The sequence below is a fragment of the Dendrobates tinctorius genome, unplaced genomic scaffold, assembly GCF_039654945.1.
Source record: "Dendrobates tinctorius isolate UK_male_01 unplaced genomic scaffold, ASM3965494v1 ptg000211l, whole genome shotgun sequence".
In the NCBI taxonomy this organism is placed as follows: Eukaryota; Metazoa; Chordata; class Amphibia; order Anura; family Dendrobatidae; genus Dendrobates; species Dendrobates tinctorius.
The window spans coordinates 2,865,585-2,881,185 of record NW_027361878.1 but is presented as its reverse complement, the minus strand read 5'-3'; positions in this window follow the sequence as shown (position 1 = coordinate 2,881,185).

Genomic DNA, 15,601 nt, shown 5'->3' with positions numbered 1-15,601 from the left:
ATGTTAAAACATAATTTTTACTGTGCAATTAAAAAAACATGGTAAGAAAAAGCAAAAAAAGATTAAAAAAAGGAAGATGAAATCATCCATTAAGTAAGGGGAAACATGTGACTCAACGTGTGAACCCACATCAAAGGCAGGGACACGGCCGATGATGTACACGCATGTCAACGGTCATGAAGGGGTTGAAATGTCCTATCAAGTTTCATTATTATGTTAAAGACTATAAGTCTTTTAGATACTTGATAATATGTTGATGCCTCTCATACCTATTTAGCCTGACAGTTAAGCTGATAATTAAAATTAAGAATGATTGGTTAATTGTATATATAATATAAATAATAAAAAAATGTTGCCATCACAATTAAGTCTGTATTTGTATTCAATTGTTTTTTATATCCTCTATACACCATATAATAACAGAATAAATAAAATTGTAGGTGCTATATATGAGAAAGGAATCTTTGATTTACCTTTACTTAATGAAAAGTTGATTCCCATAATGAAACTCCATAGTGCAATCTGATACTTCATCGTGGAGAAAGGCCACTGTGTGCACTTCTGAGACTTCCAGAAAGGAATCTCCCTCCTTCTGTACTCAAGCCAAGGCTTTATAAGAATAAAACTGGCTTACATCCATCTAAAATCAAGCTAAAGGGTGGAGATTCGAATCTGATCTGTTGCTTCTAGCAATATATGAAATGATATACAGACGATAGAGTTCCCATTATATTGGTAAAATGTCACATTTCTTGGCAAACAGATATACTTCCAACAGATCCACCAAAATATTAACTCATTTTTATTTTTATTAACCCATTAGTACATTAAAAGGAATTGAAAACACAGTTTACAGAATTTAATATTAACTTCAGAACCATATCTTAATATTAAAGGGTTCTTCTCTTTCTAAATCGTGAAATAGGATCATAACTGCGAAAACTCTCCCACTCCTATGACTTTACCTAGTTTCCTATCATCTTCTTCCATAGGTTGCCTGACTTCTCTTCTACTTTACTTTTTACTACATTCTTTATGTATTTCAAAGTACAAACCATTGTAAAACTCTTAATTCCATTTTTTCAGCATTTGGTTAAGTTTTCTTTTTTTCTTTTGAGAATCGTTTTGACCTTAAATAAAAGCCAAATGACCCGAAATACAGAATCGCACAAAATAAGTTCTCGGATGTCAGAACTTATATTAAATATTCCCTTTCCGCGTTAATGACAATTAGGGCTCATGCAGGTGTCCATGCAAATTGGTCCTAGCACGGTTCGCTAGTGTTCGGACTGGCCACAAGTCTTCCAACCCAAGCGTGACAGCTTCACAGAACTATATAAAGCAGTGATGCTCGTGCCAGAAGAGCTGTGTCCAGTCCATGCATGGTGCTCTGAGATGGAACCAAGTTCTTTTTTTTTTTTCTCAATTATTTTTATTGAGGTTGAACAGGAAAACAAGTCAAAACAATGACAACCATAGTTACAACCACCATATATATGAAACTAGGGGAACGAGAGGAGAAAATAAGGAGCAGAAAGTGGGGACCGACAGATGAAAAACAGGAAAGGAAGGGGGGGGAAGGGGTGAGGGGAGGAACTGGCATTAGTGGCATCGATAGAACTATGTGTAACAGCAAGTACACATAAGTCTCAGTGTTCTGCAGTACAGTAATATGTTCCAAAAAGGAAAGAAAACAAACAACATCCAATATCCAATATCTAATATCCGGCATCTTAATTATATACGGCTAAGCAGGCTGGAGCGGGGCAACCGTGGAGTGTCTACTATGTATCCAGGGGTGCCAAATGTTCTGTCTTTTTATTATGGCGGTCATCGAGTGAGCTAGTGCTAGTTCAAGCTGGCAGTGAGTGTTAATTCTATCAATTAGTCCTGCAACCTCTGGGGGGGTGGGATCTTTCCATCTAGCCGCTGTCAACACTCTAGCAGCTATCAAAATATGTGACAGCGTACCTCTAAGAATATGAGGAATTTCGTTCAGGCCAATGTGTAAAATGGCCTGGCTTGGGATCAGAGTCATCTGGATACCCAAGACTTGTGAGATCAATAAATCAACACCCCTCCACCAAGGCTGGAGCACCGGACAGGACCACCAAGTATGCTCAAGAGTACCCCTCATCCCACACCCTCTCCAGCATTCACCAGACCCACCAGCTCCAAAATGTGCCGTTCGGACCGGGAACTGGTACCATCTCAGGTGCGTCTTTTTCAACTGCTCCAGATGGTTCACACATGAAGAGACCCGTACAACTTCACACAATCCTTCCTCCCAGTCAACAGGTTTGGAGAGAAAACCCAGATTCCGCTCCCACCTGATCATATAGGGCAGTTTTGTATTATCCGGCGGGTCATTCAGGGCTCTATATAATAATGAGATACCTCTCGGGCTAGAATCAGGCAGCAGAAAATAACCGTTAACTGTGTTATTTAGTTGTGAATTGAAAAAACCGAGTGTGGTGAATTATGCAACATATGACATATTTGTAGGTATTGGTAAAAACACCTCCTGGTGGCCGGAAACTCAGCAGCCAGTTGGTCAAACGGGATTAACCCTCCACTCCCCACCAGGTCTCCCAGACTCACAATTCCGGCAGCAACCCATGACTGAAGATTAAGGTATGGAATATGCATCTCAAGGGCCTTTAACGATATGGAGTGGCGTGATAGTTTAATAAGAGATGGGACCACTGTCCTCCAATGATGTAGCGCAGCTTTCATAGTTGGCAAAAGTGGGGAATATTTAGTAGTTTTAATAGCTTCAGCCTCCAAAATATATCGGGTAGACCTGGCAGTAGCATAATAATTTTCCATTTGAAGCCATTTATGGTCTCTGTCCGCTTGCCACCAGTCTCTCAGTCCCGTCATTATAGCGGCTTTATGATACTTTAACAAGTTAGGTACCCCCAGTCCCCCTTTTTTATACGGGAAATACATTAGGGCCCTGGAGAACCTAGACTTTTTATATGACCAAATATAACTATATGCCATAGTTTGTAATCTTAGAATTCTTTTTTTAGGGATTATCATTGGTATGCACCGGAGTAGGTACAATATTTTAGGTAGGACAATAAGTTCTCGACAAAATAAGTTCTCGGATGTCAGAACTTATATTAAATATTCCCTTTCCGCGTTAATGACAATTAGGGCTCATGCAGGTGTCCATGCAAATTGGTCCTAGCACGGTCCGCTAGTGTTCGGACTGGCCACAAGTCTTCCAACCCAAGCGTGACAGCTTCACAGAAACTATATAAAGCAGTGATGCTCGTGCCAGAAGAGCTGTGTCCAGTCCATGCATGGTGCTTTGAGATGGGACCAAGTTCCATGAACATCTGCATGAGCCCTTAGAGCAGGGTTCCCCAACTGCAGTCCTCAAGGCCCACCAACAGATCAGATTGTTTTCAGGCAATTATCACCTGAGAAATACTAAGGAAATCCTGAAAACATGATCTGTTGGTGGGCCTTGAGTACTGGAGTTGGGGAACCCTGCCTTAGAGGATTCATGAATACTCTGAGATTTCCATTCAGTTTGCAGAGAAAAGCCCTCTGTAGAGAGTTGTTCTACATTTAAATGGGTAGTTCCATCTCCAATATCCTATCCCAATAGATAGTAGATGTAATAATAATAATATAATAATAATATTAGCAAATATCTCCAATTTGAAATGTAGTATAGTTCTCCTGATTCACTATGTTGCTTACCCCATGTGCAGGACATTGCAGTAGTTTAGGTATCCATGGTTATGATCACTCATATAGTGACAATTAGTGATGAGCGAGTGTGCTCGTTAATCGAGATTTCCTGAGCATGCTCGGGTGATCTCCAAGTATTTGCATGTGCTCGGAGATTTAGTTTCTGTCGCCACAGCTGCATGATTTGCGGCTGCTAGATAGCCTGAATAAATGTGGGAATTGCCTGTTTGTTAGGAAATCCCCACATGTATTCAGGCTGTCTAGCAGCAGTAAATCATGCAGCTATGGCGACAGAAACTAAATCTCTGAGCACGCCAAAATACTCGGAGATCACCTGAGCATGCTCAGGAAATCTTGAAGAATGAGTATACTCGCTCATCACTAGTGACAATTAGTCAGCTAGTTAGTTGTTAGAGGTTGTAACCGTGGATATCTAAGCTATTGCAATGCTTTGCACTAGGGTAAGTGACAGCTAATTTGAAGAACTATACTACATTTCTAATTGGAGGTATTTGCTAATGTTATTATTATTACACTTACTACATATTGGGATAGAGTCTTGGAGATAGGATCATCATCTTGAAAACCATATTTATCAGCATATGACATAAATATATTCAACTGTAGGTAGAGATGACTAGATCTAATGATGTGTCAAAATGCAAATTTGGTAAATTGATCGGCTGTTAATGATAAATCAGATTTGCAGAAAAGCTTTTCTCCTTGATTTAAGTGTTAAAAAGTAAGAAAAAAGATAAAAGAAACCACAAAAAGCGCGCCCATAGGGCTTTACCAGATATAATAAGTAAAAATTGAATTGTTCAGGGTACTCACCCTCAGAGGTTGTGTAATGCCACAACTACTAAATACGCTCAATCCCATATAATGAAGCTGCAGCAGGAGGGTGTAGACAGACAGCATCTGCTTCCATTAATCAAAGAGGAGATCCCAAAAGGGAAAAAAAAAAAAAAAACACCTGGTTCCCGCGCTGCTATACTTCAATCCTCAAATAGAGGAAATCCAGTAGATTCTAGGAGTAGGTTCCAATATCAATGCTTCAATGCTTTATTTCATAGTACATACAAAGACAACGCATTTCGAGGTCCATTCCATGACCTCTTCCTCAGGTCAGATGTATAAAAACCGACCTGAGGAAGAGGTCAGGGAATGGACCTCGAAACGCGTTGTCTTTGTATGTACTATGAAATAAAGCATTGATATTGGAAACTACTCCTAGAATCTACTGGATTTCTTCTATTTGAGGGTTGAAGTATAGCAGCTCGGGAACCAGGTGTTTTTTTTTTTTTTTCCTTTTGGGATCTCCTCTTTGATAAAAAGTAAGAAAAAAAATACTCATTTTACCACTCAACTCTCTGGCCTTTTCCCTCCTCATCGTCTCATCTATGGTCCTTGTTGAACCAATATCATGAGGGCTGAAATCCCTGGGCCTCTTCACTCTAGGCCAAGACTTTAAGCTCTGATTAGGGCTGGGATAGTTCTGCACATGCACCTGTACTTCTATATGTAGTAGGTGTATGTAGTAGTATTATGTAGTAGTAGTATTATTATTATTATTATTAGTATTAGTAGTATTATGTAGTATTATGTAGTAGTATGTATGTAGTAGTATCTTAATACTATTAGCAAATATCTCCAATTAGAAATGTAGTATAGTTCTTCTGATTTGGTATTTCACTTACCTCATGTGCAGGGCACTGCAGTAGCTTAGATATCCATGGAAACAACCTCTCATACAGTGATAGTATGTTGTTATTGGTCATAACAATGGATAACTAAGCTAGTGCGAAACCCTGCACATGAGCTAAGTGACATAGGAAATCAAAAGAACTATACTACATTTATAATTGGATGCGTTTGCTAATATTATTTTTATTACACCTACTACATATTGGAACAGGATCTAGGAGATGGGAACACCCCATTAACATTAATAAACTGATTTGAACAGTTGTTCAATTTAAATTTACATTTTTAATTTAACCCCTTCATGACGGAGCCCTTTTTTGGTTTTGCGTTTCTGTCTTTTGCTCCCCTCCTTCCCAGAGCCATAACTTTTTTATTTTTCCGTCAATATGTCCATGTGAGGGCTTGTCTTTTGAAGGATGAGTTGTACTTTTGGTTTTGCCATGTCATGTACTTGAAAATGGGAAAAAAATTCCAAGTGCAGTGAAATTGCAAAAAAAAGGCAATCCCACACTTGTTTTTTGTTTGGCTTTTTTTTGATAGGTTCACTAAATGCGAAAACTGACCCTCCATTATGATTCTCCAGGTCATTATGAATTCATAGACACCAAATATGTCTAGGTTCTCTTTTATCTAATTGGTGAAAAAATATTCCAAAGATACTAAAAAAAAAAAAAAAAAAAAAAAAAAAAATTGCGCCTTTTTCTGTGACTCGTAGGTCTCCATTTCTTGTGATCTCGGGTTGAGTGAGGGCTTATTTTTTGCGTGCCGAGCTCACATTTTTCATGATACGAGTTTTTGGGCAGATTTGTTCTTTTGATCACCCGTTATTGCATTTTAATGAAAATTGCGTCGACCAGAAAAGCATGATTCTGGCATTTAGCGATCAGGTTAATCCTTTTTTTCATTGATAGATCGGGCGATTCTGAATGCAGCGATACCAAATATGTGTATGTTTGATTTTTTTATTGTTTTATTTTGATTGGGGTGAAGGGAGGTGATATAAACTTTTATTTTTTTATTTTTAAAATATTTTTAAACTCTTTTTATTTTTTACTTTTGGCATGCTTCAATAGCCTCCATAGGAAGCTACCACAACTGGATCGACTCTGCTACATAGAGGTGATTCATAGATCACAACTAGGTATCAGAATGACCGCATTGCTATAAGCGCCGACCACAGGGTGGCGCTCATAGCAATCTGCCATCAACAACCACAGAGGTCTCGAGGAGACCTCTGGTTGTCATGACAGCGCACTGATGACCCTCGATCAGATGACAGGGGTCGTCGGTGCGCGTATTTCCGGCCGCACAGCCGGATGCTCTAGTTAAAGCCCGCTGTCAGAGTTTGACAGTGGGATTAAACTAGTTAATAGACATGAGTGGATTGCGATTCTGCTAGCGCCTATTGTGGGCACATGTCAGCTGTTCAAAACAGCTGACATGTCCCGACTTTGATGTCAGCTCAGCGCCGTAGCACAAATCAAAGGGAGAGACACAACATGCGCAGTACTAGTACTGCGCATGTCGTGAAGGGGTTAATACTAAATAATACTAAATTATCTTCTGACCCTAGTGGTTTATTTTTAAAACCTGAATTATTATCCGATAAATTCTCCTATTAAGGTCGGGGTCACACTTGCGAGAAAATCGCATGAGTCTCACGTCTCAATATCCGGCACTGCCGCCAGCACTCGGACCGGAGTGTGCGGCTGTATAGAAATACATGCAGCCGCACACTCCGGTCCCGAGTGCCGGCGGCAGTGCCGGGTATTGAGACACGAAACTTGAGTGAATTTCTCGCAAGGGTGACCCCAGCCTAATACTCATGAATAACAACACAAACTACTTTTGCGATTTTCCCCACACTACTTTATAATATGTCAAGGAGTTGACAATCCATGCACTTTTTATGGGTTGGTGAAAATGTGGCACACTGCAAGGAAATTGCTGATTTTCATGTAACTGTAAGTCACTCATTTTTGCAACTGTGAAGCACTATGAAAACCACCAAGAAAAATAGATTTACTAATCTAGCGTTTTGGAAAAAAAATGCTTTACTCATATATAAAATAGAATGTTTTCAATTTTTTTACTTACTTTGCGTACCATTTACTCAATATTTTTAACACATTTTCTGGCTGTTAGTTTGAGGGAAAGTTCAGTGTGTTCTCTGATTATAAAAATCTGTACTCAGCAGGTAAAAATAACACAGGTGCATGTCTCGACTTGCTTCATTTATCAGTCTAATTTCTTGCAAAGTGTCCTTTACCTGCGTGATTGTCAAATGACCAGAACATGCTTGTATTCTAAGAATAGGAGTGACTTTAAAGCCTGTGATAAAGTAATTGAAAATTGTTTACCATGTTATTAGAAATGTATAAGCCAAAATTTTACAAACTCAAAAAAAATGAAAACTGTTAAAGGATATTGGTATTAATTAGACATAACAGAATCAATAAGCTTAAATTGAATTTGAGTTGAATTTCCTAAAATTTGAAAATTTGCGTAATTTCAAACAATTTGTGATTTGATTCACGAAGAAAAAAAAAGGCGGCACCATTTCACGTACTGCTGAAGATTGCATCAGCCAGTGAGGGATTATGACATCTGGGGCAGCAGTGTAGCCTTCCCCATAACACTTCGCATCTGTCTTATTACATGGTCTAGCGCAGCCAGTCAGGGTTGACTATCACAGGCACTATAAAAAATGAGAGTCGTCCAAGCAGTGCCATTTTAGGATTTATCAGCCTATAGGATGTCAGAAGGCAAATGTCATCATGATATGTAGAATATGATTGTGATGTACTAATGCCACTCTGAAAAACGTTGAAAGTGGGAGTGGTAGTCTCAGTTTGTGAATAATACAAAGATTCCAAATATAGGGAGGTGCTGGATCTGCATAGTCATTGAAGCTGAATTAATTGAATATTGATATACTGATGTAACAGCACCATAATAACATCTTTATTTTTATTCTCAATACACTGAAAACAGGAAGGGCAAAATAATATCCCTCTACCCTATTTTTAGTACTGAAGAAAATTCCTGAAACCAATGATTGTGTTTCATAGAAAATGTGTTTCCTGCTTTATGAGGAAGACAAGCTATAAGCAAATTATGTTTTACATTACTTTTGAATTTTTGCTGCACTGTTTATTTTTTAAGACAAAAGAAAAATTTCTATATTCCATAAATTTAAACACAACGTTCTACCTCACAAAGTGTGCATATTGTATTAAAAAAAAAGTTTTTTTTACCAATTTCTTCCTAATATTAGAACAGTACAAGTCACTCGAAAAATGCAGCCGATTGCAGGTTTTTTTAATTTATGCAGCCCAAAAGATCTGCTACTGCAGTATGTTGAACATACCAATCCCATAAGTATTAAACTATGAGTATACTGAATAGTGTCAGACCAAGGAAATATAAAATGATTTTTCTTCATTGCAAAAAGCACAATTTATACAAACATGATTACATTTGTTGGTGCCTCAAACCAGAGAAAAAAGGAGGAATAGAATAAGAGGGAACTAACAGCCGAAATACTCAGAAGGCAAGGCTTAACACTTCGTATACCTGGTACACTGAGCTCTTAAAATATTGCACAAAGGTATGTCACATGCACTGAAGGGGATTCACAGTATGCAGTAAATGAATCACATGCTGCAATAAAAGTTAATAAAGTGCGTAATCAAAAGTGCACACATAATATCCATATATCCACCTCCTCAGGTCTACATGAACTACCCAATGTGTGCCCTGTATCATTAACCCCAAATGGGAACCACCAGGACATTCAATGCGGCTTTTTAGCAAAAACTGAGTGAAAAAGCCAAAATCAAATAGCCATACCTGAGACGGCAGACCCCATTCAATAAGATGTCATGTGACAAGCTACTCCTCCAGACCCCGACGTGCGTTTCACACTACAGGTGCTTCTTCCTTCCCCAGGCTATTTGATTTTGGCTTTTTCACTCAGTTTTGGCTACTAAGCGGTCATTGAGGGGTTAAGGTCACTTGGACATGAATAAGGCAGAGTTTGCATTAAAAAGCTGAAAAGTGGTTCAATACAGTCCTAGGAGTCCTCAGAGTGCTATACATTTATTTTCCAGGCAATTAGAGATATTGCAGTATTGTGATTCGTGGTTCATTTGTGGGGAAATTTTTTCGAAGCTGCTAAATTCAATATAGTCCTTCATGGCCTGCTTCTCAGAACCAGAGATATTATATAGTCTGCTCTTTGGCAGATTGGCCCCAGGGACAAGATTAATGGCACACTCACAAGGATGATGGGGAGGAAGTTCTTGGCACCCCTGCTCTGAAAACGCACCCCCAAAGTTAGACTGGTATTTAGGCACAGATTTGGAATCCACCCTTGCATGCCCAGTGCCCAAGCAGTGTCCATTACAATATTCACTCAACTTTACCACCTCCCCAGTCTGCCAATCTACCACAAGGTTGTGCAGAGTGAGCCAAGGAAGTCCAAGAACCAAAGGAAAAGGCAGACCCTCTAGCACATAATAGTCAATACCTTTTCAGTGCATGGCCCCTACCTGTAGATGTAACCCCCTGACGACTTAAGTAAAAAAAAACCCTGTCTCAAGGGTGCAGAGTAGAGATGAGCAAATTTGTTCAGAAAATGATTGCCAAACATAAATTTGGCACGAACATGGCACATTCAGATTCGTGATCGGAAACGCAAGCAAAATTTTATAAAATTGATAAAAATCGGTAACATTCGGTAAAAGTGCGGGAAAATATTTGCGTTGCCACAAAAATATTTTCAGCACTTTAGCAATAATAGTGGTGGTGTATCATGAGCGTTTGACACGTGTTTGATGAGGGGAGGGGGTTTGAAGAGTTCAGAGGTGCAGCATTTTTGTAAGCACAGCACAGCAGTCATTTTTTTCCCTAACTATGTGTGCACATTGCGGCTAGCCAAAATGGGGGCGCAGGATACACCCACAATGTCCTGACACACAGGCTTGTGTCATTGGCTGCTGAAATCACATGTCCCTCTGCATATAAATAGCAGACATCATGTTTCTATTCCATTTTGACACTGATTTCAGTTATTTAGTTAGGCTGTTGTATATCAGTCAGATACTGTATCTTGAGAGTGTCCAGTGTGGCTCTAAAATTTATCTTCCAGATTTTTTTTGGGGGGGTGGGCATTACTGAGGATCTCAGACAAAGCCGTTAGGGCACATATCCTACAAGTGTGCATCTATAGTGCTTCATGCACGAGTATAGCATTCTAAATAATATTTCAGTAGGTAAATGTGAAAAAGCCTGCTGTATCCCACATTTCAGCTAGTTAGGTCGTTGTATATCAGTCAGATACTGTAGGTAGCTAGTGTCCAGTGTGGCTGTTAAATTTACCTTCCAGCACCTTTTTCTTTTTTGGCCATACTGAGGTGCACAAACATATCCAGCAGGACACGTGTTGTGCACTGCTTCTGTTGTGATCCATGCATAAGTATAGCATTCTAATTCACATGTACAGTGGGGGAAATAAGTATTTGATCTCATGATGATTTTGTAAGTTCGCCCATTGACAAAAAAGATGGAAAAGATTGTTTCCTCCTTTACATGACAAAGCTAAGAGGATGAGCTACACCATCTCCAATTTGTTGGACACGGAAATGCTGCCTTTCCGCCTGGTGGATACTGACGGTTTCCATAAGCTGAAGGCCAACGCAGTCCCCCAGTACCAATTATGCAGTCGCCATTACTTTTCTAAGAAAGCTGTGCCTGCGTTACACCAGCATGGTGCAAACAACATCATCTGTTCCTTGACAAAATCTCTGTCTGCCAGGATGCATTTAATCACAGACACTAGGATGAGTACACATGGCCAAGAGCTTTACATCTCACTGACTGCGCACTGGGTGACTCTGGTGGCTTTAGGGACAGGTTTTTGAATCCCCAAGGCTTGCAGGCCAAACTCCTATATTTAACACTTCCTCCACTGCTTCTGCCTCCTCTATCTCCTCTAAAGCCTTCATCTGCGCCCTCAACCCCTGCCTTCAAGAGACACATAATTCCAACAGCGAGCCCCCACCACCTCCGTACTGCGCAGCCAGGGCTCACCGCAATCAGGCAGTCTTAAAATTGATATGCTTTGGAGATCGCAGTCATACAGCTGAAGAGTTGTGGACAGCTATCCAGGTTGAATTTGATCAATGGCTGTCTACACTGAACCTGCATCCAGGGAAGGCCGTGTCTGATAACGGTGCGAACCTGGTGGCGGCCCTTCGGCAAGGCAAGCTCACACACGTGCCTTGCATGGCTCTCATCCTCAACCTGGTGGTACATCATTTTCTCAGCCACTTTCCTGGCCTGGATGAGCTGCTCCAGAAAGCACGTAAGCTTTGTGCTCATTTCCACCATTCTCACCCCTCTGGTCATCGACTTGCGTCTATACAGAGGTCTTTGTCCATGCCAGTTATTAGGTTGATATGTGATGTGCCGACATGGTGGAATTCCACTCTGCACATGTTGCAGCGACTGTGGCAGCAGCAATAAGCCATGATGCAGTATGTCATAATGTATAGCCTGGCCCAACACAGTATGGAGGAGGCGCATATCACGTTTACAGAGTGGGCACAGATTAAGGACCTCTGCACCCTTCTGTACAGTTTTGAAATGGCTATTAAGATGGTTATCGCTGATAATGCCATCATCAGCATCACTATTCCGGTCATTTAAATGCTGGAGCAGACTTTGAATAGTCTGCGGGAGGAGATTGTGGTTCCAGAAGAAGAGGAGGAAGCAGAGGAGGTTGCAGAAGGGATATCAGTGTCTTGAAGTTCAAGACTATCATCACACAGGCGGGTGTCAAGGGAGAGTGGATTACTGCAATTGAGGGGGGCTGGTGATGACAACAGACAAACTGTTATCAAAGGTGCAAGATACGAGGAACAAATGGAGGAGGAAGAGGTGATGGGCCAACAGTTGGATGAAGAGGATAATCCTCCCCTCTCTGTTGTTCAGGGAGGGGATGGAGGAAACGAGCCTCATTGTTACCCGGCCACCAACACAGCATTGGCTCAAGACCTCATGGCAGAGCCCAACATATTAATGCCTTCTTGCTTCACTATCTGCAACATGATCACTGTATAGTAATAATTAGGAATAATGCTGACTACTGGGTTGCCACTTTATTAGATCTATGTTACAAAACCAAATTTGTGAATGCTGGAGTATCAAAACACCATTTTAAACAACCTTAAAAGAGCTTTTCTCCAAGACAGCAGTGAAGCACACAGTTCGCATCACAGTTATAGACTGGCCTGTCAGTTCATCAACACCAAAACATTAGCAGCAGTGGTGAAAGTGGAAGAAGCAATTTCTGTGAGTCCTTTGGTACTTTTTTTAGACCAACTCGTGCACAAGCACAACAAATTCTTACACGTGGTGAACGAATGGAGAGGATGGTGCAGGAGTATCTAGAATGAAATATCAATATCATCAGGGAGGGTTTGGACCCTTTCACATTTTGGTCTTCCAAAATGGATGAGTGGCCTGAGCTCACCTCACGTGCTTTGGAGGTTTTATTGTGCCCGGCAGCCTGCATTCTTTTAGAACATGTCTTCAGCGCTGCTGGAGTTGTCCTGACAGATAAGTGCATATAGCAGTCCCCTGAAAGTGTTGACTACCTAACTTTGGTTAAGATGAACAAGTCATGGATCTCCAAGGACTTTTGTACCCCAATCGCAGACTGTACAGACTAGGTGTTATTGCATTTTTTAGTGTGATGCATTAATGTCATGTAACTGCACTTTGTGGTATCTTTTGTGTCCCTTCTCTGGCTGCTGATGATGATGATGTTAACACAAATTTGTGGAAATGTGACAAGGTTGGTCTACATTTGCTGTGTTAGCTGTAGTGGAAGCCGTGTCGGTCCCAATTATACTATTTCTATTCTAGTGAAAGTTATTCCACTTCGGTGGTTCCAGGCCCTCATTTTTTAAAATATGAACACTCCAAGCTGGGTGTCCATCTGCTAGTTTGGGTGTAGTGAAAGACCTGTCGGTACCTATTCTACTATTTCTACTGTGGTGAAATCGATGTTACTTTGGTGGTGTCTGCCAATAATTTTTAGAAACGTGAACACTCATGATTGAGTATCCATCTGCTAGATTGGGTGTAGTGAAAGACCTGTCAGTCCCTATTAGACTATTTCTACTGTGGTGAAATTGATGCCACTTCTGTGGTGTAAGGCCCTCATTTCTTAAAATCAGAGCACTCCTTTTAGGGTGTTCATCTGCTTAATTGGGTGTAGTGAAAGACCTGTCGGTCCCTATTCTACTATTTCTACTTTGGTGAAATTGATGCCACCTTGGTGGTGTCTGTCAATAATTTTGGGAAGTATGAACACTCCTGATTAGGTCTCCTTCATGAGTGTTGCCTGTAGCAGTAGACCTCTCAGACCATCAGGTCTCCACTTCCTTGTACTCAACTACCTATGTTACTCTCCTTAAATTTTTCTTGCAATGGTAGTCTAGAAAACTGATATTTGTGCCACCTAAGTGTAGCTCAGCATGAAAGCAGGTAGAGGTGTTGCATGTGGTGTCTGGGCTCCCAGCAAAGGGGCCCTACACTGATCCCTCACCCACCTCGTCTTACTGTGACGTTCATTGGAAAGCTTTAAATGCATTACGAGACCCCGATACCTCATGCCTGGCTGATTTCTGCAGTTCCATGCTGCAGTTTCTACTGTGGGTGAATTGAGGCCACTTTCCTGGTGTCTGTCCGTCATTTGATGTGTTTTGGCAGCATTTGGGGCCATTCTATGGTGTTGTACTTGCATTTGTTTTTGCCTCCCATTGACATGAATGGTGTTCGGTAATGTTTGGTAAACATTCGACAAATTAATCGGCGAATATTGCAAATTCGGTGAACGTAATCTGAATCGAACATTGAAATATTCACTCATCTATAATGCAGAGTCAATGGCGATTATGGGTATAGGTCTGGACAGTGGCTCTAGACCTGGACACACCTAGCGTCAATCAAGTTAAACTCTGGCCCCTGTCCAGAAATGCAATAATAATCACCTTATTTCCCAGGTGGATTACAGCAGGCAGAAAAAATTGTGTCCTATCTACGGAGGAGATATGTAGACCAGGGTTTCTTGATCCTTAGTTTTCCGGCGGCTGTTTACAGTGAGATAGGGAAGGACATGTGCCAACGAAATGGCCCTTTCTACCTCAGTAAAAACATACTCTGCCTTTGTGCTGAACAACAGACTGCTTTCCAGAAAAAGTTGCCCCACCCAACTGCGTAGGTTCCTCAGATGACTCAGACCAGGTTTCCCTTTTCCCCGGACCTCCTGCATGTTGGGGTGCCTCCCTATGTCTCTGGCGAAGATGGTGATCAACCCTGAGAGCCAGAGACATGGCTGCCTCAAGGGAAACTGGAGTCTCATACATGGCTAAGGTATCCTTTAACCTTACTGATAGCCCTTCGCAGAACTGACTAAGGAGCGCAGTTTCTTTCCACTTACTGTCAGTGGATCATCTCCGAAACCCAGAGCAATACTCCTCTGCCAGCCGGTCTCCTCGCTGAAGCTGATGTATTGTGGACATATATATGACCCAGTGCCAAAAAAAATTCCGTCACTAACTGGAGAAACTGGGATTCAGACAGATAAGAGAATGCCCATGCTTGGGGGTCATCCTGAAGGAGAGTGATTATTATCCCCACCTGTTGCTCCTCAGTTCCTGAGGAACAAGGACGTAACCAGAAGTATAGCTTATAGGCCTCCCTGAAAACAACAAACTTGTCACACCCCTCAGGGAACCTGTCAGGTAAAGTGATCTTGGGCTCAACTACGGGTTCTTTGGGAGTCACAATTGTTTTCTTTGTTCCGCCTGTTCCTGGGACTTGACCAATTTCGCCTTTAGCAGCAGGTGAATGTCCCACATCAACATATGCCATTTTGTAAACCTCCCTAACTGGGCAGCCTCCTCCCCCAATGGCCGGGGTCACCACCGAGCGCACGCAACCATGCGAGTGCCATTTCCCTGGACAGGTGGGTGGGCCGACTCGTGGGCGCGGGCTCTGGCACAGGGTCCCTCATAGTGCAATCAAGTGTCTCTGACGGTGTTGGTGCACACCCGCCGTCAGACACACCGCCGTACTATGAGGGGCCCAGTGCCAGTGCCGACGCCCACGAGTG